Here is a 25,463-nt window from a genome sequence, read left to right on the forward strand (position 1 = left end):
CCAAGAATTGTTCATTTGTGTAATGTAAAGGAGGTTGCCCCCTTAAAGAGGCTTATTTCTAAGGCGTTCATCTATCTTTTGTATCTTTTTGTGAGCTGGGTTCATAACAAGATCCCCCTTAGTGAGGGTGATTGGGTCGAAATAAGTCTTGGAAGCCTTCGACTTCTTCTGTGACCCTACCTGCTCTCTTGGGAACTGTTGTTTCAGCTATGTGGACACTGTCTGCGGGTCCACACCACCTTGCTCTGTATTTGTTTCCTATTCGAGCGAAGGCGACTTGTCTCCCTCACACTCTTTCTCAACTACCTTCGGTTGTTCTTCCACTTCCCTCGCAGCATCTCACGCCGCATGGGCCTTAGCTGCTGCCGCTTCGTTCCTGTGTTTTTCCACCAGTTGCGCCATTTGCAGTTTTGCCTCATCCTTTTTCCTCTGCACAACGAGCTTCTTTGTTTCCACCACAGAGCTAGCTGGAGCACGCCACTCTGGCGGCCACGACTCAAGAACCGTGAAGATGACATCGTCCGTCACCAGATAAGGTAGCTCGCGCCATGTCTTCACAAGGTCCTTCTGTGCCTTGATGTACACATGGTGGAAATCTGCCTTGAATTCTGTGAAGCTCTGTAGACTGTTATAGGCCATGGGCAATAACTACAGCTTGTGATTAATCTCCATGCTGATGTTCATCTCCATGAACACCCAAAATATTTTACCGTCCCTTATCCTCTGCGCATATTTAGTTGCCCACAACAAAGCGTACTTCACTGCCTCCAAAAGGTCCCACGCGATCATTGGGAACTAGTTGTCCTTAGACAATTCCCATGCCACCAGCACTATGTACAATAGTAGCCACGCATAATGAAAATTCTTCCCCTGCTCCTATGCCTCGCAGCAGTTCTCAAGGAACTCTCCACACAAGTAGTTAGCCCAGTTTAACTAGACCCCTTCTACACATTGCGCTGTAAGTGCAACCACTGGTGCGGGCACCTCATCTGTGCGACACTTTCGCATAACCTTCCCTGCCAATATCTGCATGGTGACTTTGACCACAGGGTTATTGATGCTAGAAATCACATACCCTCTCTTCTTCTTCTCCAGCTTGAACTTTTTCTTCATGGCCTCCACGATGGCCAAATCATCACTCTTACCCTCCAAGATGTTTGCTAGGTCCTCCCCTTTGCAAGGGAGCTGGGTAATTCTGTGAATCAAGTGGTCTGTGATGGGGATGGGCTCCTCCAGCCACAAGCACCCATCATGCACCAAGCAGAGCAGCTGCCTGATGACAAAAATGGTCACTGGGGCGTGATGGTAATGCGGCACCCAGAGCAGGTTTAACAATCCTACCTTTTCTACACCTCTCATCCACTTACGCGGCTCCAAATTTATGACTCCAGTCGGCGCGTATTTATTTTGGCACATTAGCTACGCTATTGCCAAATGTGGGAACTTCTCGTGGTCTGCAAGATCTCAGTCTTAAAATTTTAGTACAGGAACTCGCCCCAAGTGTGCTCTATAAAAAATAATGTCGTCAGGGAGCATCAGAGTCTACATAGAGATTTTGCTCTCATCTATGTCTTTGGGCACCTTTGCTTTACCCTTCTGCAGAGGAACATATGCGGGCAGCTTGGTAAGAGGGTCCGCACCCCGGGTGTCAACCTCCATTTCTACATCCTCCTCCTCCTCTACCAAGATTTCTTCAAGTTCTTCCTCCTCATCAGCCTCCAAATTAATATCTTTCCCTTTTTCTTCCATGGTAAGCCTAGTCCTTAGATGATTCCTAGGGGATACGCGCATTGGTATCATAGCTTGCTTGTCTTTCTTGGGTCTCGGCATGCATGGAATTTTAGGGATTTCTGTGACTATCCCGACACATTTTGGGACTTCTACTTCCGTCATGGCCTGCATGGTTTCATCAGCGGTCATTACTCCGGTATCCATGGCTTCCTTAGGTGCTACCATAGTGCTATTCCACAATTCTCTTAACGGTTCGGGTAAATGCTCAAACAACGAATTCAACTTCAGAAGATCGAACAGATTTGGGTTCATGAATGTCTATGCGCACAACAACTCAGTCTCGAAATTGCCAAGTTTTGTTTGCTGGACAACCCTTTGTAATTTATAGTGCCTTTTGAATTTGAATTCAGCTGTTGCCCCCACATTCGGTCCATTAATGCTCGATTGGCGGCAGATTTTCAAGAATCTAGCCCATAAAGTCCGCCTTAAATTCTTGTCACTCGCTCCATTTGGTCTCAAACCAAGCATCACATTGTGAATAGTAACTGTAACGGTCACTTTCCAGTTGACCCACGTGGCACCGCAGCTACCCTCGCGCTGTCGTGGACCCTGTGACACTTCGCTACTGCGCGCAGTCCTGACATCATGCAACTCCTAGGCAGAGTAGTTTATAGTCCCACACCTCCTTTCAATTGCCTGGAGTGCTAAGACTGTGCTTCTGTCAGCTAGTCAGATGGTTGAGCCCCCTATGTACACCTTCAAACGACTGCCATTGACTTTGCCTAGGAAGAGTTCTCCATTTAACGTTACCAACTGCACCACGCCACCATTTGTGATCTCCTTAATAACATATGGTCCAAGCCAATGCATTCTGAGCTTCCCTGTGAATTTATCAAACTTACTATTGTATAACAACACCAAAACATTCACCTTGAAGGTGTGTAACTTAATATGTCGATCGTGCCAAGCCTTTTCGCGCTGCTTTTGGACCTTGTTAACGGGAAAAGTGTCTACTCAGAACGACCCTATCCCACTAAGGTGTGACAGTGACCTTAGAAACAAACAGGGAAAACTACTTTTGTATTCTTCTTTATGAACTATAAACGAAGAGGAATAGGATGAACCAACCTGTGTCTTACGCTAGTCCTTTGATCCAATCTTTCTCCTCTTTGACAGCTTCTAGCTACCTGCTCCCTTACTTGCCCAGCTTCACCAACTTCTTGTAAGATCACAGAAGAAGAAAACTACACAAAGACATGGATTTATATTCATAAATAGCTTAGGATCAGATTTAAGCTAAACATACAAATGTAACAAACATCAATGATACACAAGCATGTAGGAGAAACTCAAATAGTTTTATTGATATAACAAGAAGGTCCAGGAGGAGTTACAACCGATGATTCCTGATCCAGCATCAACCTCCCAGCAAAGGAATCCCCTCTTCACCTCCAACAAAGCATAAATCACCCAATACTCTGATATCTATCTCAAAACCAACATCAATTCTCTGCAATGTACAAAATTCCAGCCTCCTGAATCTTTGGGATGAGGGATCCATATATAGATGTATGCAAAGAGGATGAGTCAGCTTATGATCTGACTAGTGGCCTCTCTCTGTCAGTTCTTGCTTCCACTTGGAGACTGAGAGCCTCTTACTCATCCTTGGTCGAACTCAGTGAGGCAAGTGTCATTGGGGAAGATTCTGGAAGCTTCCATTGTCTGTCCACCTCGCGGAATGACACTGCCATTTGTCATTTCCCGCTCAACACACCCTGGTAGTGCATTTAGGTGCGTTGCAACGCACCTAGCTAGTGTACATGGGTGCTATGCAACGCAGCTAGCTAGTGGAGCAGCTGAAATGATCCTGATTTGACTGATTCTGAGCAGTTTCTGGTGGAGAACTTCTGGGAGAAGCTGTAATTTGTTGACCTTGTTCCTTTAGGGGTCGGAACAACACTTTTAGGGACTTAGGATCCCTTGGTTTATGGACATTTCATGCTTAGAGCTGTAAGGCACAAAAATGTCTATAACAGTTTCCCCCTAAAGTATGAGGCCGTTTATCGGGTGAAATGCTTTATTAGGAGGATCCGAAGTTCTTTCAATGCTGGGAGGAGACCTGTAATAAGATACAATACAATACATTATCTTCATACTATTTTCATGATCTAGCTGAGGCAGGCATTCCCATGCTCAGCTTTATAAATTCATTTTCATGTACATAGGACAAACAATCGTCTGATGGTAGACTGATGATTTTGATAGAGCCATCATCCTTTTGGTAGGATGATTATCTGTGCTGCAATGCTGTACATTTCAATGTCTTTATTTTCCTGAATATATATCGCAGCCCGGATGGATGAAACTAGATCCGGGGTCTTCAATTCCGTCTGATCTTCACTCGAAGTACAAGTCGATCCATGTGAAAAATGTTTTGAAGTCGAACATGGAAAGACATCGCTTGATTACCAGTCAATGATGTAAACTGAATGGGGTGTTCGTAGATCAACTTCTTGGATAATGAGCTGATGTCGACAAGAAGTGACCCGTTAAAGGAGGGCCTTAATGAATCCCACATCAATGACACGGAACGGAGCAAATGATTTTGATGGAGGTGAAAACGATCTGATGATATAAGGTTCAGGATGGCGGTCATGAAAGAATGAAGTATAATGTATGGTAGTGGATGGGACACGGGTGACTTCTCTGGATGACTTCTCTTGAACATGTCGGCGACACTTATGTGATGGATTGGTAGCATTTACCCCAAATGTGGATGGTATGGCGTGACCATGGTGATGTGACCGGTGAATGAAACAACCCAACCCGACTCAGGCACGGAGTGGAAGTGTCATGTTTAAGAGCGACTTGCTACCAATAAAGATTCTTTGAGTTTTCTTCCAATTTTTCCCCAGTCATTGCTGACCAGTACCTCTTTATTTTTGTCAAGCTTGAGGAGGATAACATATGCTTGTTCTATAATTTTCCCTTCGGGCAAACCCATCGCTATGTTTTAACGAGCCTAGCGATAGTGAAACTCGTTCTCGTCTAAAGACAAGTTTGTTGCTATTAATATTTTTAACGAGTTTAACGACAAAGATAACTCGGTCCTTTTCATTTTTAGAGAGTCTGAAAAGGTATGTAAAGGTAACTCCAAAATTCCTTTTTTGTCATCTAATCCCTTAAGTCCGAAAAAGTATAAAACAATACAGAAGGGATGAATTTTTGATAGTTTTAACGAGCCGAACAAAACAAGCGCTCGATCTTTTTGTGCAATAATCCCTTAGGTCCAAAAAGATTAAAATCTAGAGGAGGGATAGCACTTCCGGTCGCTTTAACGAGCTGGAAGGCCAAAACTCGGCAATCTTTTCATATTTTATGAGTCAGTTGAAAAGAGCTTAAAGAAGACTCGTCTTTTGAGGAACGAGTGATAAAATGGGTAGCAGCTGATTCCAGGTAAGGGTTGGAATTTTCCAATCACGGCAGTGTCACAAGGATGGCTAGTGAAATCACTCTTCACAGCTGTTCCTCAAAATGGGTAAACAATCAAATGGAGGTGAATGATCGGCCAATGGAAAAGTGGAGGTGACGGTGCAAACACGACCAAGGCTTTAATGGCTGAAATGTTACATTCACGGTGGTTATTTACTGGGGAATAGTTCATTTTTTAACGAGCTTAAATGCGGGTGGAAACATTTGCTCATGTCTTATGTTTATTTTTTAATGAGCTTGAACTATGCGCTAAAACTGCTCGATTAATCCAGTCATATGATAAGAATGTCTCATATAAAACGACAACTTTTAGATTTTTGCCCCACATCCTTTCTTTATGCAAGTTAGGAAACGACTAATCCAAAAAACAGATAAATAATCGCTCTTTGCTTGCACTCCAAAAGGTTTGCATGCCCCCAGGTATAAAATATGGTTTCAAGATTACCCCTCAATTTGCAGACAAAACATTTGTTCTATCGGGAAAGGCCTACCTCTTACAGGTTACCCAAAGATTGTTCTATTCGCGGTGCAAACAAAACACTTCTTCGGCGATGTCTACCGAGATAAACAAAGGTGAGCAACGACGTCCGCCACTCACATAACTTTGACAAGAGAATCTTATTCTAGAATAACCCCTCTTCCACCGACGGATGGGGTACAGACTAGTCATATTCTCCTGCAGAAACCTACCCTATACTCGAAGTTTTCCTACCGAAGCAGACCAGGACGCATGCCCCCTGGGTTTCAGTCATATCCCTCCGAATTAGTCGCGCTCATCGGGAGGACAGACTGGGGATTGAGACATTTCTTGTGTGAAGAGACAGTTTAGGGATGGTATATGACTATTTGCTATGCGTGATCCGGGAAATGAAAGCTGGTCCACGAGCTTGACCACTCTTCCTTCGTGCGGAAAACACATTACTCTAAAGAGTGAGGAGACGATGGCTCCCATGCAATAAATATAGTCTCGTCCAAGGAGTAGGTTATAATCCAAGGGTCCTTGAACAACCATTACGTTCATTTGAACTGTCTTCCTTCTCAATGTTATGGGCACATCGGGAAGGATCCCTAAAGGTCGACTGGTTCCTTTATCAAAGCCTATCAGATTTCTCATCTCAGGCAACAGCGATGGCGAACCAAGCGCTTTCCAAGCAATAGAGGAAAGGATACTCACAGAAGCCCCCTCATCTATGATGGTACCAGCCATGACCATTCTATATATTTGAACGATAATTTGGAATGGTATGCTTGCTGGTAAACGGGGTCTGCCTAGTTGATTCCAGTCGAAGGAGACAACTAGGTTGCTTGGAGGTGGGACCGAGTAGACGTCCGGGTATGGCTCTGACGAACTTCCCTCCTGCGGTAAGGGAATGGGTAGATTGCCCCCATGTTCGTCGGAGTCTGTGTTGACGAAGAGAATTTGGATGGTGTCATCCTTGTTCTCTTCAGTGACTGTATCATCCGAAGATAAAACCTCTGAAGGCAAGACCGGGTCAACTGCCGCCTCGACCTTTTGACTTTCGTCTGGTATGGATTCAGATGGTTTATCTTCGATGATAGGCGCTTCAGCCAACCACTTGAGCGGGCCAGCTGGATTCTCAACTAGTGATGGACTCGGCAAGAGTTTTTTATATCCAGGAGGAAGTCGTAACGGTGAAACTGGACGATCATCCAAAACTCTTTTCGCTTCGTCTAAGAAGGGACAATGGTGGACGGCATGATTGTCTTCTCACAGTTTACAAGGAAATCTAGCTTTCCCTTTTTGTCCTGGGGCTTCACTTTCGCTAGTTGACGGTGTGCTTTCAACATGATCATCAGAGATTGATGACACCGGATTGTGCAAACGAGGAGACCAGTACCTTAGTATCCGAGGGATGCAAGGACAATCTCTGTGAAAGTGGTCTCTTTTGCAAATGACACATGGCGATTTAGGCCTGGTCGGTGCAGTGTGTGGATTTTCGTTAGAAGACACTCGTTTTCCCCCATTCGCATTTGGCTCCTTCTTCTTCTTCTCTTTCTTCTTCTTCTCCTTCTTCTCCTTAGGAACTTGACTTTTGGCTTTGCCAGCTCCATCAAGCGAAGAGGAAGGAGGAGAGGAAGAATTAGAGGAAGTAGAAGGTTGGTGGGCGACTATGGACTCGTCTAATTGCTGATTCGATTGTTCAGGAATAGTGGTGTTCTGAACGACATTGGTTGAGAAGAGGCATACTGGCAAGCCAATTGTCAGTCCTGGAAGCGACAATGTGGCCATATGGGGTGCACCAACATCTCCCCAAGAGGAGAAGGGACTAGGATTTCCACCAAGGGGAATTCCTTGGTTGGTAGACTCCATTTTCTCAACCTAAGATCAACGTAGGAAAAAGGTATGAATATTCTGTTTAAAATAAATTTTTGGACGCTTTGACACAACTTGTTTTTTCAATTTTTAAGAGTCGAGAAAAAACAAAAGATGACTCTAGTCTCCTTCGATTTTTAATGAGCCTGAAGTGACAAGTGCTCAGATGGACCTTTTCCTTTAAGGAGTCTGAAAAGGAACGAAAGGGACTGCTCTGGAGATCTAGGTAGAGGGAGTACCAAACCAATTGCAAAACTGCAGAATACTTTTTACGGTACGGTAGTCAATCTTCCCGAATGCTGTGTTCGGTGCATTGCGATCAGTAGGGCGGCCGACACGGCTTCCTATGGATAAAAGGTTTTAAGCCTATAGGGGTCTCCCAATATATACTCGACGGTACGTGGGAGCACAAGTCCGTACTGGCACTTATCGTCTCAAAGTGGAGGAATCACCCAACCATCAGTGAGGACAACAGTTACCAGGCTTTACGACGTCGGAATACGTCTCTAGCCTAGACCTCTAAATGTTGTGCGTTAAGTTCCAAAGCGTTGTTAGATTCATTCAATTTATTTTAAGTTGATCTTTCTTAGAAGTTTTCCTTTTGGGATCACCACGAGATGTAGATGTAATTCCTAAAATGCAATCTAAAGATGATAAACAAACTTTTATCTCTTTTCAACAATGAAAATCCTGGCTACAAGGGGAAAAGAAAGACACAATCTTTTCTCAAAGAGCAAAGAGCACACCGTGAATGCACTTTTCCTAAATCAAGCCAAACAGACTATCAATATGCAAATGCACATATGCATGTATTTGTTTTCACTTTCTTAATATTGATGCCTAAAAATAAAGTTGATGTACAAATCTGAATTTTCTTTCAAGTGACAAACACAAACAAGCTTCTTTTTGAAATCAAAAGGTAGAGATGATTACGACACTTTATGATTTTGAAATAAATACTCGTTTCGACACTAGAAAGTCACAAATTCAAACCAAAGGCAAAAGTAAAAGCATAATCGACTGTCAACAACAAATAAACTTTCTCCTAAGATCAAAATCGACACTTACGATAGATCTAAATCAAAGGACGACAGTATGACTATTCTACTTTTTCAATGGAAAACTGTAAATGATGTAACAAACACACAAAGAACATCTACAGTCTTTTTGTACAAAGGAGGCGGAATTAAGGCAAAGAAAAGGGGTTTTTAAACAGACACACACTGATCACAGGCTGCAAAAATCAGAGAAAAAACTGAAAAAATGAAGCAAAGAACCTCAGCTGCACAGGGCTAGGCTGATCAGCGCACCTGTTACACAGAGAAACTGGATTGCAGCGCAGGTAGCCCTCTCGGGAACTGCGTTGAAATGTAGAATCTCTTCACAGAGCCTGCGCTGGGGCAGAAACGAGAATTCTATCCGGGTTCTAGGTCACGGTTTGCAGTTTAATCTATGGTTTTTGGCCGAGTAAAAGTAATCAGTAATGCACAATCAGAGGGTAGATTTAAAAGAGGTCTAAGAGATATCACAAAGGGAAATCAGATCATTTGTGAATCAGTTGTTCAGATCATAAACAGATCCAGTGAATGGATCAAAGTAGCAAATGCCTACTTTGCATTTGTTAATGGCAAATGCAGTTCGATTGCTATTTCTATGTTTATGAAACAAGCAACAAGAGAAACACAAACAAACTAATTAGAGACGATCCCCAGCGGAGTTGCCATTTTTTTAACGGGAAAAGTGTCTACTCAGAACGACCCTATCCCACTAAGGTGTGACAGTGACCTTAGAAAAAAACAGGGAAAACTACTTTTGTATTCTTCTTTATGAACTATAAACGAAGAGGAATAGGATGAACCAACCTGTGTCTTGCGCTAGTCCTTTGATCCAATCTCTCTCCTCTTTGACAGCTTCTAGCTACCTGCTCCCTTACTTGCCCAGCTTCACCAAGTTCCTGTAAGATCACAGAAGAAGAAAACTACACAAAGACATGGATTTATATTCATAAATAGCTTAGGATCAGATTTAAGCTAAACATACAAATGTAACAAACATCAATGATACACAAGCATGTAGGAGAAACTCAAATAGTTTTATTGATATAACAAGAAGGTCCAGGAGGAGTTACAACCGATGATTCCTGATCCAACATCAACCTCCCAGCAAAGGAATCCCCTCTTCACCTCCAACAAAGCATAAATCACCCAATACTCTGATATCTATCTCAAAAGCAACAACAATTCTCTGCAATGTACAAAATTCCAGCCTCCTGAATCTTTGGGATGAGGGATCCATATATAGATGTATGCAAAGAGGATGAGTCATCTTATGATCTGACTAGTGGCCTCTCTCTGTCAGTTCTTGCTTCCACTTGGAGACTGAGAGCCTCTTACTCATCCTTGGTCGAACTTAGTGAGGCAAGTGTCATTGGGGAAGATTCTGGAAGCTTCCATTGTCTGTCCGCCTCGCGGAATGACACTGCCATTTGTCATTTCCCACTCAACGCACCCTGGTAGTGCATTTAGGTGCGTTGCAACGCACCTAGCTAGTGTACTTGGGTGCTATGCAACGCAGCTAGCTAGTGGAGCAGCTGAAATGATCCTGATTTGACTGATTCTGAGCAGTTTCTGGTGGAGAACTTCTGGGAGAAGCTGTAATTTGTTGACCTTGTTCCTTTAGGGGTCGGAACAACACTTTTAGGGACTTAGGATCCATTGGTTTATGGACATTTCATGCTTAGAGCTGTAAGGCACAAAAATGTCTATAACAGACCTGCTGTCGAAATCCAACCAAAAATCATTCTTCTTCGAGCTCCTCCAACTGCGCAAGCCTCTCCTCTAGGGCTCCACATCTATCATGCCTATGAGTGTTGCTATGCGTAGACTAGGCACAATGTATTCCATAGGCATTACAACTTCCACTCCATAGACAAGCCTAAAAAGTGTCTGTCCCATCAATTTCTTGCATGTCGTCCTATAAGCCCATAATACTGTGGGTACGCGTAGATCCCATTCACTTCGCTGAGCATTGCATACCTTAGTTAGCACAGTCTCCAGTACTTTGTTAAATGCTTCTACTATCCCGTTAGCCTATGGGTGATATGGTGTGCTTTTCTGATGATACACCTGAAACTCTTCCGTTAGCGTGCTGATCGTCTTGTTCAGGAAATGTGTACCACGATCGCTCATCAAGATCTTTAGACATCCAAATTGCGTCAGTACGTGTTCAAATAGAAACTTCACGGTCATGCAATCTTTTACCAGTTGTGCTTCTGCCCAACGAGTCAGGTACTCCGTCGCAGTGATAATATATCTTACGCCTGTCTTTCCTTGAGGTTTGATAGGTCCTAAAAATTCAACTACCCACTTTTTAAAGTGTTGCAACGTCATTTGCGGATTCAAAGGAATCTCGTCCCTCCGCGATGGTTTACCTATTCTTTGATATACATCACAAGTCTTGCAATGTGCTTTTGAATCCTGATGAAGGGTCAGCCACCACAACCCTGCACGAAGAATCTTCTACGTGGTTGCTCTCCCTGCATAATGTCCTCTCACAACGCCCCCATGAGCATCCACGAGGATATTGCTTCGTTCAAACTCAGGTACATACCTTCGCAATATCTCATCATTCCCCATCTTATATAGATGCCCTGTAATGACAGAGAAATCTGCTGTGCGCACCACTAGTTCCTTCTTCTGTTGGACAAAGTACCCTGCTGGCACAGTTCCAGTTGTTAAAAAGTGAATTATATCTTCAAAATGTCCATCCGCTACGTGCACAGCAAAAAGTTGCATGTTGGGTAGTCCTTCCTGCAAACTAGTAGGTTCCTCCCTTGTCTCAATGCATGACAAGTGATCTGGTCCTGTGTTTAATTGTCCAGGCTTCACAATAACTTCAAAATCATATTCTTGGAATAGTAAAAGCCACTTGCATATATGACCCCCCAACGCAGGCTTATTGACCAAGTAATTCAATGCAGAATGATCGATATACATCTTAAAGTGAGCTCCTAGCAAGTAGTGTTGATACTTCTAGAGCGCATATACCATAGGCAGTCCCTCACATTCAGTGGTGGAATAGTTCTTTTCTTCTTTGGATAATTTGCGACTCGCGAATGCGATAGGGTGATCCAATCTTTCTCCACCATCCTGTGTTAGTACTGTCCCCAGCACTATACTCGACGTGTCAACATGGACATGAAACTCTTTCTTCCAGTTCGGGAAGACCAGCATCAGCGCAGTAACCATCTTTTCTTTCAATACGTCCAGGCTTTTCTTACAGTGATCGTTCCAGCAGAATGTGACATCCTTTTTCAAAAGCTTTTCCATCGGCATGGTGATTTGGGCATAACCTTCGATGAACTTTGTGTAGTACCCCGTATGCCCCAGAGTAGCGTGCAACTATTTCACATTCCGCGGTGCTTCCAAATTCAGAATCATCATGATTTTCGCAGGGTCTACCATCAACCCTTGTTTACAAACCACATGACCCAATAGGTTCCCAAAAGGAACGAGGAATGTACACTTCTTAAGGTTGAGCGCGATTTGGTATCTTCGACATGTAGCCAACATTAAGTGCAAGTTTGCTACATGGCACCTAACCAGCCCAAATATAGTCCAGTCGTCAAAATACACCTCCAAGAACTTATGAATATATTCCTTGAATGTCGCAACAACCACGTGCGAAAAGATAGCAGGGGAATTCTTTAATCCAAATGGCATGACAATATATTGAAAGCAACCCCACTCAGTCGTGAAGATTGTCTTGCTCCTATCCTCTGGCGTAGTTTTAATCTGGTGGTAACCTGAGAACCCATCAGTGAAAGAATATGCTTCCTGATCGCCTACATTTTCCAACACCTCATTTGTGAACGGAGTTGGGAATGGATCATGTACACACACACCATTCAACTTTCTGAGATCCACGTATATTCTTATTTCGTCCTTCTGCTTCTTCTCTTGTATCACCATCGGGCTTACCCAATTGGATTCCTCCATAGGCTCAATGATGCCCGCCATGAGCATCTTGTCTAGTTCTACGCGAACCTTCATCTTGTATTTCAGAGTTAAGTGATACAACCTCTGTTTAACTGGCTTCACGTCGGGTTTTAATGTGATCTTCATTACCCCTAAATCTCTGATTATTCCCTTCAAATTCGTAAACTTGGTCAGGAATAAGTCCTGATATTTGCGGAGTAATTCAGCGACCTTATCCATTGTCGTGCCATCCCAATAGTCTCCAATCTTCACGAATTTAGGTTCCGCCTCTGTACCAATATTCACCTTCTTAGTCTTCACCGGTGCGGTTATGTCAAGGTTCTCAATCTATGGTCCTTGAACCTCGTAGTGGCCTTCTGTCTCTGGAATGTTAATTTTCCGCGGATCTTCATCTTCTTCTTCAGCAGTTACATTATAACATTCCAGTGCACAACTCAGCTGAGTAGCCCATTCAGGCTGAATCGATTCTACCAGCTCTTGTGGTATCCTAAAGATGGTTGCTTTTACCTCTTGTAGCACTTCATCAATATTGTCCCACCCATCCTCAAAACTAAAGGTCATCATGAACCCTTCACGCAGAACATTCCATTCACTTGTCCCATTGCGGAGTTCTGTTTCTATATACCAGTTCATTGGTATAACATCCAAGGTATGACAGAACAGGTGCACCCACTCAGGCTGTGGCTTTTCCCCATAGGCCTGCGTCCATTAGGCCAGATGTGTGCGTGGATCATCCTGCCCATTATACTTATCTTTCAGTCGCACCCTAGGCTTCCCAAATCATATCCGCATCATTCCCCTACACTCGCACCAGTCGTCGAAGCTCCCTTTGTGCGTACCTGACCACCTCGCGAGCATAGCGCACACTACCTAGTCCAAGGCCTGGAAGCGTTGCTTTTCCGGCACCTCCCTTTCAAATTTATTCAAAAAGGTATCTACCTCACTTAGTCCATCATAAGTAGGCAGGTCTCTTACTTTTTTTGACACGCAACGCACCGACCTTGTCATCATATTACAATTTAGTGTAGCTACATCATGTAACTAATTCTGCCATCGCTCCATCTCCTCATATGAATTTGAAGTATAGGAGCTTTCATGCTCCCATGCAATCCGCCCATCCATGGTGGGATTCACCCAGTCCTGGTTTCGCACTATTATCTTATAGATGCAGTCCAAATCATCATCACTTTCATAGTTGTGCATCGCCTCTATATAGCGTGATCCTTTAGCAGGGTCCAGGGGTATAATTACGCGTAGTGACTTCTTTTCAAAAACTATTTTCCGCTTTTTCAGATTAGTCACCCCATTTATGTCAGTGGCCCAATCAATTCCCAAGAGCATGGGGTAAGGATTGCTATCATCAATAATCTCTATCACTTCAAAGTCTACCAGCGCGCTCGCTCCCTCAATATCCACGATTATTCCTTACAATCGCCCCATGGGTATTATTTTCTGTTGGTTTGCCATTCTTAGCTAAATTAGAGACCACTACAGTGCAGGTTGCCCCATTCACTCCCATGTCTATTTCGGCAGAACATTCACATCCGATCCTAAATCCAGGATGACTTGATCCATCTCATATTCTCCGATCTGCGCGGTTAGTCTCATTTCTCTTCCTGTTCTTGTCTTATGTTTTCCAATCTTCTTGACTATGTGCGGTTCTATTGGTGCGATCCTAGCACATCTGTTAATGAGTTCATGTCACCCTTTCACCGCCTTACTATTGCGCAGTAGCTTCATACATGTTTCCAGGAACATTGTGAGCATAGATGGGTCCATCTTCGGCTTTGGTTTATCTTTGCGTCTTGAAGTGGAGGCATCAACGAAGCTCTTCTTGGCTTCCATGAAGGTTTCCCCAGTGCGCTCCAAATCAAACTCTACTTCCTTCGCTAGAGCTTTGCGAACCCAAGTATTATCTTCTGGTTGTTTTCCTTTGTCACCTCCCATCACGATTCCACTTCGGAGCACAATATTCACATTCGGATCTTCCTCACGTGGCGCAGACCTCATCATCTGTAGGTTCTGAGTAGGGGGAGGCGGTAGCGCTCCTTTGTCGCTTATCCTAGCTATCAATGTAGGACAATATTCTATATCATGATCAAACAAGTTGCAATACAAACATGATGGACACATTGGATTTGTGCAATCACGGGCATAATGTCCCGACCCTCCGCAATTGTAGCATATCAACTGTCTGCGACCTCTTCAAGGTCCTCCTCTGCCTCAGCCTTGTCCGCGCCCCTAAAATCTTGTTCGCTCCATTCCTGCATTTTGGTCAAGTGGCCGCGTTTTGGCCTGACTCTGTAGGTGGGAGTTCTATCCATCGTTAACTCATAGCTTTTACAAGTGCACTTATCGTGTCCCACTGACCTACAAAAGTTGCAAAACAATTCTTGCAAATTTTGTGTATACTTTTATAACAAGTGACAATTGTCTGTGGCATGTTTTCTTGCTATTTGAAAAATCGTGCACCACAAAGTAGGTGCCACGCTAGGTCCTTGTTGCACTTCCAGTCTTAAGGGCATCGGTCGTTGTGGTGAAGTAAAATTATAAGTGCAGACACGAACGAATTCCTCTAGCCCAATAATGGGTCTATCCATAAGAGACACATTCTATGGAAGGTTTCCTTAGGTTAGAATCAACCAAGAGGACCTACCTCTTGGTCGCTTATCCTTCTTGATGATGTCCTCGCTTGCTTGCTCCAACAATCTCTCACTTCCTTCTTCAAGCTCCTGAAACAAGTAAACAACAATATCACACAAACATAATAATAGACAAATTGCAATTCAACCTAATTAATGAGTCAAGAAGCATTAAGACACAAATACGTAATATTACATAACATGTAGGAAATCAATCGATAGTTGCATATATTAATATCAAAGAGAGATTACAACCATTTGTCTTGACGTCATAGTATTCCTCTGACAAGACCAGGTTCCCACACACTTTTGCTAGCATTCCATGATGGCTTCAAACAAAAATAGTTTAAAGGCTCTTCCCTTTAGACTTCATTCCAAACCAAACAAACTTCTCCCTCACACAACTAGTTGGCTACAACTAGTAATAGCTTGCTTGTCTAATCAAAATAGTATAATCACACTCAGCCAACACTCTAACTAGCTTGTGCTTGGGAAGAAGGGAGGTTTATATAGGAAATATGGATGGGATTTGGATCCTATTCTCATGGGAGAAGGAATTATACCTTGAGGTAGTTCCATCATTATAGGGGAAAGGAACCCAAACTATCATCCTCGACCCCATCCGGCCAAACCATTTACCAGACTTCCGTTACGAAGCTTCTAGAGCTGGAAGCTTCGGCTCTAATTTAAAATACTTTCCATAACAGGATCGACGCGATTGGAACAAAACTTAGTTGCACCGATCGACATAGGGAATAGTGCTAATCTCTACACATCGGCGCGGGGGAGACAAAGGTCATTAGCGCCGGCCTTGTAAACTGGGCAAAACAGAAGTTTCAGGGGAAATGGTGCAAAAGGGAAATGATCTACTCATGAAGAGGGACATAATGGGAGTTTCTTCATGAGGGAAAAGCATGCAGGGTTCATTATAGAGGTCCTCTAGGATCAAGGAATGGGGAGTACAGGGATAGTGAAAAAATGTTGTGTAACAGATGCCCCCTAAAGCGTGAAGGCCGAACCAAAGTGAGGGATGAAATGCTTTATAAATCAGTACAGAGAACTGGTCTGCCATCAGAAAACCTGCAAGCAAGTACATATACATATACATGAACTGAGATCTCTGTCAAATGATACGTGAATTGTGGCATGGATGCAGCCATCCAGAGAATGATCATGTAAATGGATCCAGGTATGGGCACAACCATCCGTCAAAGAGGATCATAACGAAACCAAGGTATGGTCGTAGCCATCCAATAATGAGAAGGATCACATATGATAACTCATGGTCTGGTCGCAGCCAGCCATCTGATAGAGAGATGCATATCATCATAATCATGTCACATCGCTTCGCAACCTAGACTTTTGTGATATGAGTTCACGGTATTGCGCTCCAAAATGACCTGATCAAAGTATAGATTCTAGCATGCGAATAGATGTGTTGACGTCGAACATGCTAGAAAGTCTCTTGATTACCAATCAATGATGTAAATTGTTAATGAAGCATGTTAATGTGTCTCATTATATGGAAAAAGAAATAAAGTACTCAAATGAGAAAAGATAAAAAAGATAAATATAAAAATATCAATTAAATGAGTTGAGTTTCATACTTGTTAATTATGAAAAATAAATGCTAAATTTGTAACAAAGCTAACTGACAATAAATTTTGGTAAAAACTATAGTGAACCTATTTAATGGGTTCAGAAAATATAAATAATGTTAAAAAAGTAAATACTAAATTTGTAAATAAGTCAACTCATAGTAAATATTGGTAAAAACTATGGTTAATCACTCACAAAATATAAATAACTTTTTAAATATGCAGATTTAAATATGTAAAGTTGAATGAAATGCTAAAACTCTTTATATATATATATATATATATATATATATATATCTAGAAATAGAATTTCTAAACAAATAATTTTATATATTATATTTTGAATAATATAAAATATGTTATTATAATCATATTTAAAAATTTTATTATAAAAAATTTAAAATATATTTTAAAAAAATTAAAAAAATAATTTTAACATTTTGTTATATGTTATTTTCAAATTTCTATTAAAAAAATTTGATTTTATAAACTTGAAAGGATAGTTTCTTGGGTTGTGGTTTTATATATACAAAAAGATTATCATTTTTACTAGTATTTTAATAATAATTAAAAAATATGCTTAATTTTTATTTTTAATTTTTTTAGCAATCTTTAGAATGTTTACAACACATCTCTTAAAGAAATTGGAATTAAGAAACATAAATCAATAGAGAAATGGGGGGTCGCAGTTTTGTCACTACTTAAAAATTTATGTAAAATATTAATGAATATCTTTTAAAGAAAATGAATAAATTAGATAAAAAATATATATTAAATTTTAGAAAAAATATGAAATGAAATTGAATTTAAATTGACATGTTTTGTCTTCTTTTACCACCACCTAATTCTTGATGATTTTGTAAATTTAATAGTAAATATTCCAACTCCATTTATTTTTATAAAACTTCTTTGCCACAAAAAGGGAAAAAGTGATACACATTAACATGCTTTTTTGAGCATGGTATCACGCCGGCTGAGGGTTATTTGCATTTTGACCGGTGCGACTGTTTCTAAAACAGGCGCAATGACGCCATTGATAGAGAAAAATCATCTTTCTTTAAAAACTGACCGTTATAATTTGAATTTTATGTGCCAAAATTGATGATTGACTTAAATAAATGGATTTTGCAGGAGAGAAACTGCTGAAAATGATGGATTGGAAGGAAAGAGAACACGAAGATGTTGACACCCAGGCATTGAATGATCCAAATTTCTTGGAGGCTTTGAGGGCTTGTGGGCTCCTCAAATTTTTCCTTACACCAGGGATGCGGGCCCAGCCCGAGTTACTTCGATACTTGATAAGCCTTTGGGACATCAATCGTGAGATTTTTGTCATTGGGGACCAGGAGCTGGAGTTGACAACTTTATATATCTACTTCATCACTGACTGTCTCACAGAGGTGAGCCAATGAACTTGTATGGGTCACGTCCGGTCGGGGCAAGCATATCTTCCCTGCTTGCTGAACATTGTCCTGAGGCCCTGAAATCCAAGAGTGGGAAGATAGAAATTTCCAGTGTGCGAGATTTAACACTGAGGGTGCTTCTGTTGACTATCAACAGAGTGGTGGGCTCCTAGGCGGAATATGAGACTAACAAGTCAAAGTTCCTTTATGCTATTGACTGCACAACTCCTATGGTCTTTAATTGGGCAGAGGCCATGAAGATGAATATTAAGTGCCAATTGTCCAAGGCCAAGGTGGGGAATTTGAAGCAATTTGGCTTCGGATCAGTACTTGTGACTTTCTTCCTCGAATGAATGCCACTGTTCTAGTATCAGTTGACTGAGGTTGATCCTCCTATGCCATGCAATCTGCGGATGGCCCGCTGGAGTTGTTAGATGCCCATGATCACTGGGGGTCAGCATATGTCATATCGACCGACATTCTTCTCATGGCTACTATTGTAGCTTATATTGGGTTTAAGCTTATTATTCATTTTTATCACAATGTGTGGCCTAAAATCATTAAGGGGGTTCAACCTCAATGAAGCCCTTTATATTCTCTACCCCACAAAGTCTAAAAGTAAAAGTATTTTTCTTGTGGTAATTACATATCAAAAATATATGAAAAAACATTTGAATATATATATATATATATATATATATATATATATATATATATATCTCAAAGAACATTACGTATTGGAAACAATAAAGAGAAACAAGTGATAAGGGTGGTGCTTTGGTTGCGATGCGATCAAATCGCAGCGGCACTTATATGATATTACCCCTGGCCGGACCCAAAAACATATATATATCGTGTTTATAATTCCGACGGGTCTACCGTGTCACAAATCGTTAAGGTTTGGGTATATGGGTACGGTTGATTGCGCTATGCGATGGCCAGACCCGATATTACATATATTATGTTTTATTCTCCCATCGGGTCCATGACCATTGCATAACGTTTATATATATATATATATATATATATATATATATATATATATATATATATATATATATGGTTCCATTGATTGCGATATGCGATGGCCGGACCCGATATTATATATGCCATGTTTTATACTATCGTCGGGTCTGCCATATCGCAGATTGTTAGGATTGGGTTAATACACCACTGAAAGTGCCGATTGCGATTGCAATAAAGGTATGCCTCGATAGTTGTGCAGAGCTCGTGTTAAAAGTGGAAAAGGCATGTTCATGGTGTATTTCTATTATAAAAGAGATATAATAGAAATAGCACAAATATGAAGGATTCATGCGTAAGTCCAACATTACATTGATATAACAATGAAAAGAGCCGATTGCGATATGCGATGGGAAGTCAATGGAGCGCTAAAAAGGCAGATCCGATGGATTTATGAAGCAGAGTTAATACTTTTTCAGTTCTGCAGTTACCAAAGGTTTGTGTTAATTTGGTTTGGTAAAGGGAAAAATCAATGTTAAAGCCGAGTTTGAAGAAAAGGCAGATGGGCATGTTTTCTTTGTGTTTTGGCTAATATAAGTGCACCCGATATATATGCAAGCTCCAGTCTTCGCACAAGTCAAAGTTTAATGCAGTTAATTATGGTTAAAGTGGATTAATCATTATTAAGGCATATACAGAAGAACTCAGTGGCCGATTAATAGAGCAAGCCAGTAGTTATCATCCCCTTCTGAATTCAGTTATGTTCCTGTTATTTCATGTTCTTTGAGGTGTCTTTTACCCTCTGTAAAATTCTGTAATAGTTTTTACTTCATATAGTTAGAGAAGAAGTTAAATAATTTGGGCAGTTTTAGAAATCAACAACTGTTCCACAATGTATAAAAAGAGGAAAATTTACAAAGAAAGGGTTCGAACTTTGGAGAACCCAGAGACTAGGCCACTATATTCCTGATATAATTGTTGATTAATGAAAGAATAAGAAGTTTCCATGAATTGTTGGGTATAATTTTGTAACCCTCTCTGTTATGTGTCATCTTATGTTTTCTTCTTTCAAGTATAGTAATGAAGCTGCAGGTCTTTATTTGCTTATGTAGATAAAGTTAAAATTCCTTAAAAGAGCGCTCTTATACTTGAAGTTTCCACCTTCCTTTCTAAGTTATAGATAATAGTTTCTGTGAAAGATCAACATATTATCTTTAACTTCTGCAAGAGTCACAGATAGTAGTTTATGTGTTGAGGAGCATATTGTCTATGATTCAGCTCTCATTTTCATAATTCTTCTAAGTTACAGATAGTAGTTTTCGTGAAAGACTAGCATATTATCTTTAACTTCCCCTTCAAGAATTCTTCATTCATCATTTGTATCTAGCAACAAATGGCATTCTGAGATGTTCTAGTCATATACATGTATTAAGGTTTTAAGACCAAGTTTTCCAGGTCCTTCATTTGGGAACACAACAAACAATAAAGTGACAAATAAGTGACAACAAACAATAATCATTAATATCTTAAGCACAATTTCTCCACAACCAGGAAATTGGTTTCTAAAGGAACAACATTAATTGTCATCGACGCCGAGGAGAGAAGACAAGAATACTTTTCCCCGGGTTTTTAAAATTTTCCTCTGGTTGTTCAGTGAGGAGGAAATACTTGGCTATTTTGAATAAAAGCAATAAAAGGTGACTCCATTGCAACAAAGGCCGCAGACTGCAAAGCAATAGAATAAGAACATTTTTCTTGAATTCACTAATCTTGAAGCTGATTCTTGAGAGTGACAAGTTTCAACAGTTGGTTGTACATTCACACCTGTGATTTTCACTTACCACATTGATTGGCGATTCCAATGTACTTTGAAGTTTTCTTTTTTGGGTTTTAATGGCTCTCCCTGCATTCTTATCCCATAAATTTGATCCATTTGATTTTACTGGGATCACCAGCTATCCTCATGATATGCCTGCATTTTATGTCTGGGATGAGTATCTTCCAAAATTTAGTAGAATGGAATATGAAGATCCAACTCAGCATCTCCAAGAGTTTCATGAATGCATGGAGCAGTAGGGCATCATTCATGAAGATGTTAAGATGAAGTTGTTTATGTTTTCTTTGGACCAAGAAGCTAGGGCTTGGTTTAGGTCTCTGCCTCGTTCAAGCATTTCATCTTTGAAAGATTTCCATTCAGTATTCAATTCTTCTTGTAGAATTTATTATCCACACAAGTTTATTTTTGAAGGTTGTTGTGAATATTATGATTTTAAAGAAACTTTAAAAGCTCATGATATTCCTGTTGAAGAAACTGATGATCTTGTTGATAATATATCAATAATTTAGAGAGATTATAGCCAAACTAACTATGAGCAAGTCTCTGAAAGTGAGGAACTATCATTTTCTCAAAATGATGCAGAGAAGTTTATAAAGCATTCTTCTTCAATAATCTCCCAAGCAGAGAATTGGTTGACTATGGTCCAAGCAGATTGAGCATCATTTTCTCAAAATGATGTGGAGAAGTTTATAAAACATTTCTCTCCTATAATATCCCAAGCAGATAATTGGTAGACTTTGTTCCAAGCAAATCAGGAGAGTATTTAGATGGAGGAAAGTTTGAAAATGCATTGAGAATCTCTGCTCAGCAGTCGAGAAGAGGAAGAAATAATTAAGTTGAAAATAAATCCCCAGAGTTCCTATTTTGTTAAATTTGATGATCCTCCTATATATAACGAAAATGGTTTAAATGGGGAGCAGGATGAAGCTCTTCAAGTTCATCAGCTGGGTGTTGAACATATAGGAAGAAAATAGCAAGAGGGATATGTTGGACAACAATATATTGAGCCATCTATCATAGTAGAAGAGGTTATCTTATGTGAAAGGAAGGATGATAAAGAGATTGTATATCATTGCATTGAAGAACATAAGGATGCCCTTGGATCTGAGTTAAACAATCTATTTGAAGTTGATCATATGTCGTATAGTAATGTGGCAAAATTTCTTTTTCTTCCTGAGGCTATAATTACAAATTATTTTCAATTAAAGCTTAAAGATGAAAAGTGGAGACATGAAAGTGACATAGATCATTTTCTTAAAGATGTTGCTGATTGTTCAATTGAACATATTATCCCAACAGAAGGTTCATACATAGAGAATTTCTTTTTTGGAGCTGATCAAGAACATAATTTTTCTCATACTTTTGAAGATCCTGTGGCAGATTACATGGAGGAATTTATCAGCAGTCTACATATATCATTTTGTGGATATACTCTTAATTTTCGTTGTGAGCTGCTTTTATGCATAATTTATTTTTTGTTTAGGATGAATTGCATTTTCCAGATTCACTGGCAGAATGGTTCTAGATTAAGCACCCAAATGCTAACCTGGTACCATTGGAAGATTGACTTCACTTGATGGAGATCAATCATGTACATATGTAGGAACTTGTACATAAATAATCTCATGCGTTAAGCATTTGGTTTCCAGTTGCAGTTCTTCAGTTTAATCATTAGTTGATGAATAAGGGTGACTTTCCCAGTTGGAAACTGGTTTGCAGAGGTGTCATACTTCAAAATTGTCAAGTTTCAGTTGTCAAATTTTAGGGTTTTCATAGTTTTGGACTCCATGCCCAACTAAGGCTACTGATCTATGATTCTCAATACTTTGCTATCAAAGCACAAGAATTTTATTGTTGTAGATATCAGCATGGGTTCATTGTACAAAATTTTCACACAGTTAAGTTTGGTGAAGCAATATATGACTCCATGCCCAATGGATAAGGCACTGATCTGCGGTTCTTAGTGCTTCTGTGGCAAAAGCACTATCCCCAGTTGGAGCCAGATGTTGTAGCTTATATTGGGTTTAAGCTTATTATTCATTTTTATCACAATGTGTGGCCTAAAATCATTAAGGGGGTTCAACCTCAATGAAGCCCTTTATATTCTCTACCCCGCAAAGTCTAAAAGTAAAAGTATTTTGCTTGTGGTAATTACATATCGAAAATATATGAAAACACACACACAACACACACACACACACACACACACACACACACACACACACACACATATATATATATATATATATCGCAAAGCACATTATGTATTGGAAACAATAAAGAGAAACAAGTGATAAGGGCGGTGCTTTGGTTGCGATGCGATCAAATCGCAATCACAAAGCGCATTGACACTTCTATGATATTACCCCTGGCTGGACCCGAAAACATATATATATATATATATATATATATATATATATATATATATATATATATATATATCGCGTTTATAATTTTGGCGGGTCCGCCGTGTCACAAATAGTTAAGGTTTGGGTATATGGGTAACGCCAATTGTGATATGTGATGGTCGGACCCGATATTACATACAAGGAAAATTTTAAGGATGGAAATTTTTTTTGAAGTTTAAAACATTGGCGAATCTCATTAATCCCTAATATGCAAATTATAAATGTTTATTGATATATTTGTAAAATTATTCAAATTTATAATTATTTTATATATAGTCTCTATATAATGTTGGCGATTTTTAAGGTAAAATAATTTTATATTCTAAAATTTGGGCGAATCGTCTTTTATAAAATTGGAAATTGGCGAATCTTTTTTGTGGAAAAATCATGGAAAATTAGCCCACTGGGCGAACATTAGCCCCTAAATTTTTCCATGATTACATATATTATGTTTAATTCTCCTGTCGGGTTCGTGACCATTGCATAATGTTTATATATATATATATGGTTCCACCGATTGCGATATGCGATGGTCGGACCTGATATTATATATGCCATGTTTTATACTATCGTTGGGTCCGCCATATCGCAGATTGTTAGGATTGGGTTAATACACCATTGAAAGTGCCGATTGCGATTGCGATAAAGGTATGCCTTGATAGTTGTGTAGAGCCTGTGTTAAAAGCGGAAGAGGCATGTTCATGGTGTATTTCTATTATAAGAGAGATATAATAGAAATAACGCAAATATGAAAGATTCATGCGTAAGTCCAACATTACGTTGATATAACAATGAAAAGTGCCGATTGCGATATGGGATGGGAAGTCAACAGAGCGCTGAAAAGGCGGATCCGATGGATTTATGAAGCAGAGTTAATACTTTTTTAGTTCCGAAGTTACCAAAGGTTTGCATTAATTTCGCTTGGTAAAGGGAAAAATCAATGTTAAAGTCGAGTCCGAAGAAAAGGCAGATGGGCATGTCTTCTTTGTGTTTTGGCTAATATAAGTGCACCTGATATATATGCAAGCTTCAATCTTCGCACAATTCAAAGTTTAATGCAGTTAATTATGGTTAAAGCGGATTAATCATTATTAAGGCATATACAAAAGAACTCAGCGGCCAATTAACAAAGCAAGCCAACAATTATCATCCCCTTCTGAATTCAATTATGTTCCTACTATTTCATGTTCTTTGAGGTGTCTTTTACCCTTTGTAAAATTCTATAATAGTTTTTACTTGATATAGTTAGAGAAGAAGTTAAATAATTTGGGCAGTTTCAGAAATCAACAACTGTTCCACAATGTATAAAAAGTGGAAAATTTACAAAGAAAGGGTTCAAACTTGAGAGAACCTAGAGTATAGGCCACTGTATTCCTGATATAATTCTTGATTAATGAAAGAATCAAAAGTTTCCATGAATTGTTGGGTATAATTTTGTCACCCTCTCTGTTATGTGTCATCTTATGTTTTCTTCTTTCAAGTATAGTAATGAAGCTACAGGTCTTTATTTGCTTATGTAGATAAAGTTAAAATTCCTTAAAAGAGCGCTCCTATACTTGAATTTTCCACCTTCCTTTCTAAGTTATAGATAATAGTTTCTGTGAAAGATCAGCATATTATATTTAACTTCTCCAAGAGACACAGATAGTAGTTTCTGTGTTGAGCAACATATTGTCTATGATTTAGTTCTCATTTTCATAATTCTTTGAAGTTACAGATAGTAGTTTTTGTGAAAGACCAACATATTATCTTTAACTTCCCCTTCAAGCATTCTTCATTCATCATTTGTATCTAGCAACAAATGGCATTCTGAGATGTTATGGTCATACATGTATTAAGGTTTAAAGACCAAGTTTTCTAGGTCCTTCATTTGAGAACACAACAAACAATAAAGTGACAAATAAGTGACAACAAACAATAATCATTAATGTCTTAAGCACAATTTCTCCACAGCTAGGAAATTGGTTTCTTAAGGAACAACAGCTACGATGACAGAAGATCGTCCTGGAGGACTGGCTGTACAGCGGCACTGATTTCCATGGAGACCTAGATATGCC

The sequence above is a fragment of the Pinus tabuliformis genome, chromosome 5_1 (assembly GCF_031772625.1).
Source record: "Pinus tabuliformis cultivar Carrire ecotype Pingquan chromosome 5_1, CPIR1, whole genome shotgun sequence".
In the NCBI taxonomy this organism is placed as follows: domain Eukaryota; kingdom Viridiplantae; phylum Streptophyta; class Pinopsida; order Pinales; family Pinaceae; genus Pinus; species Pinus tabuliformis.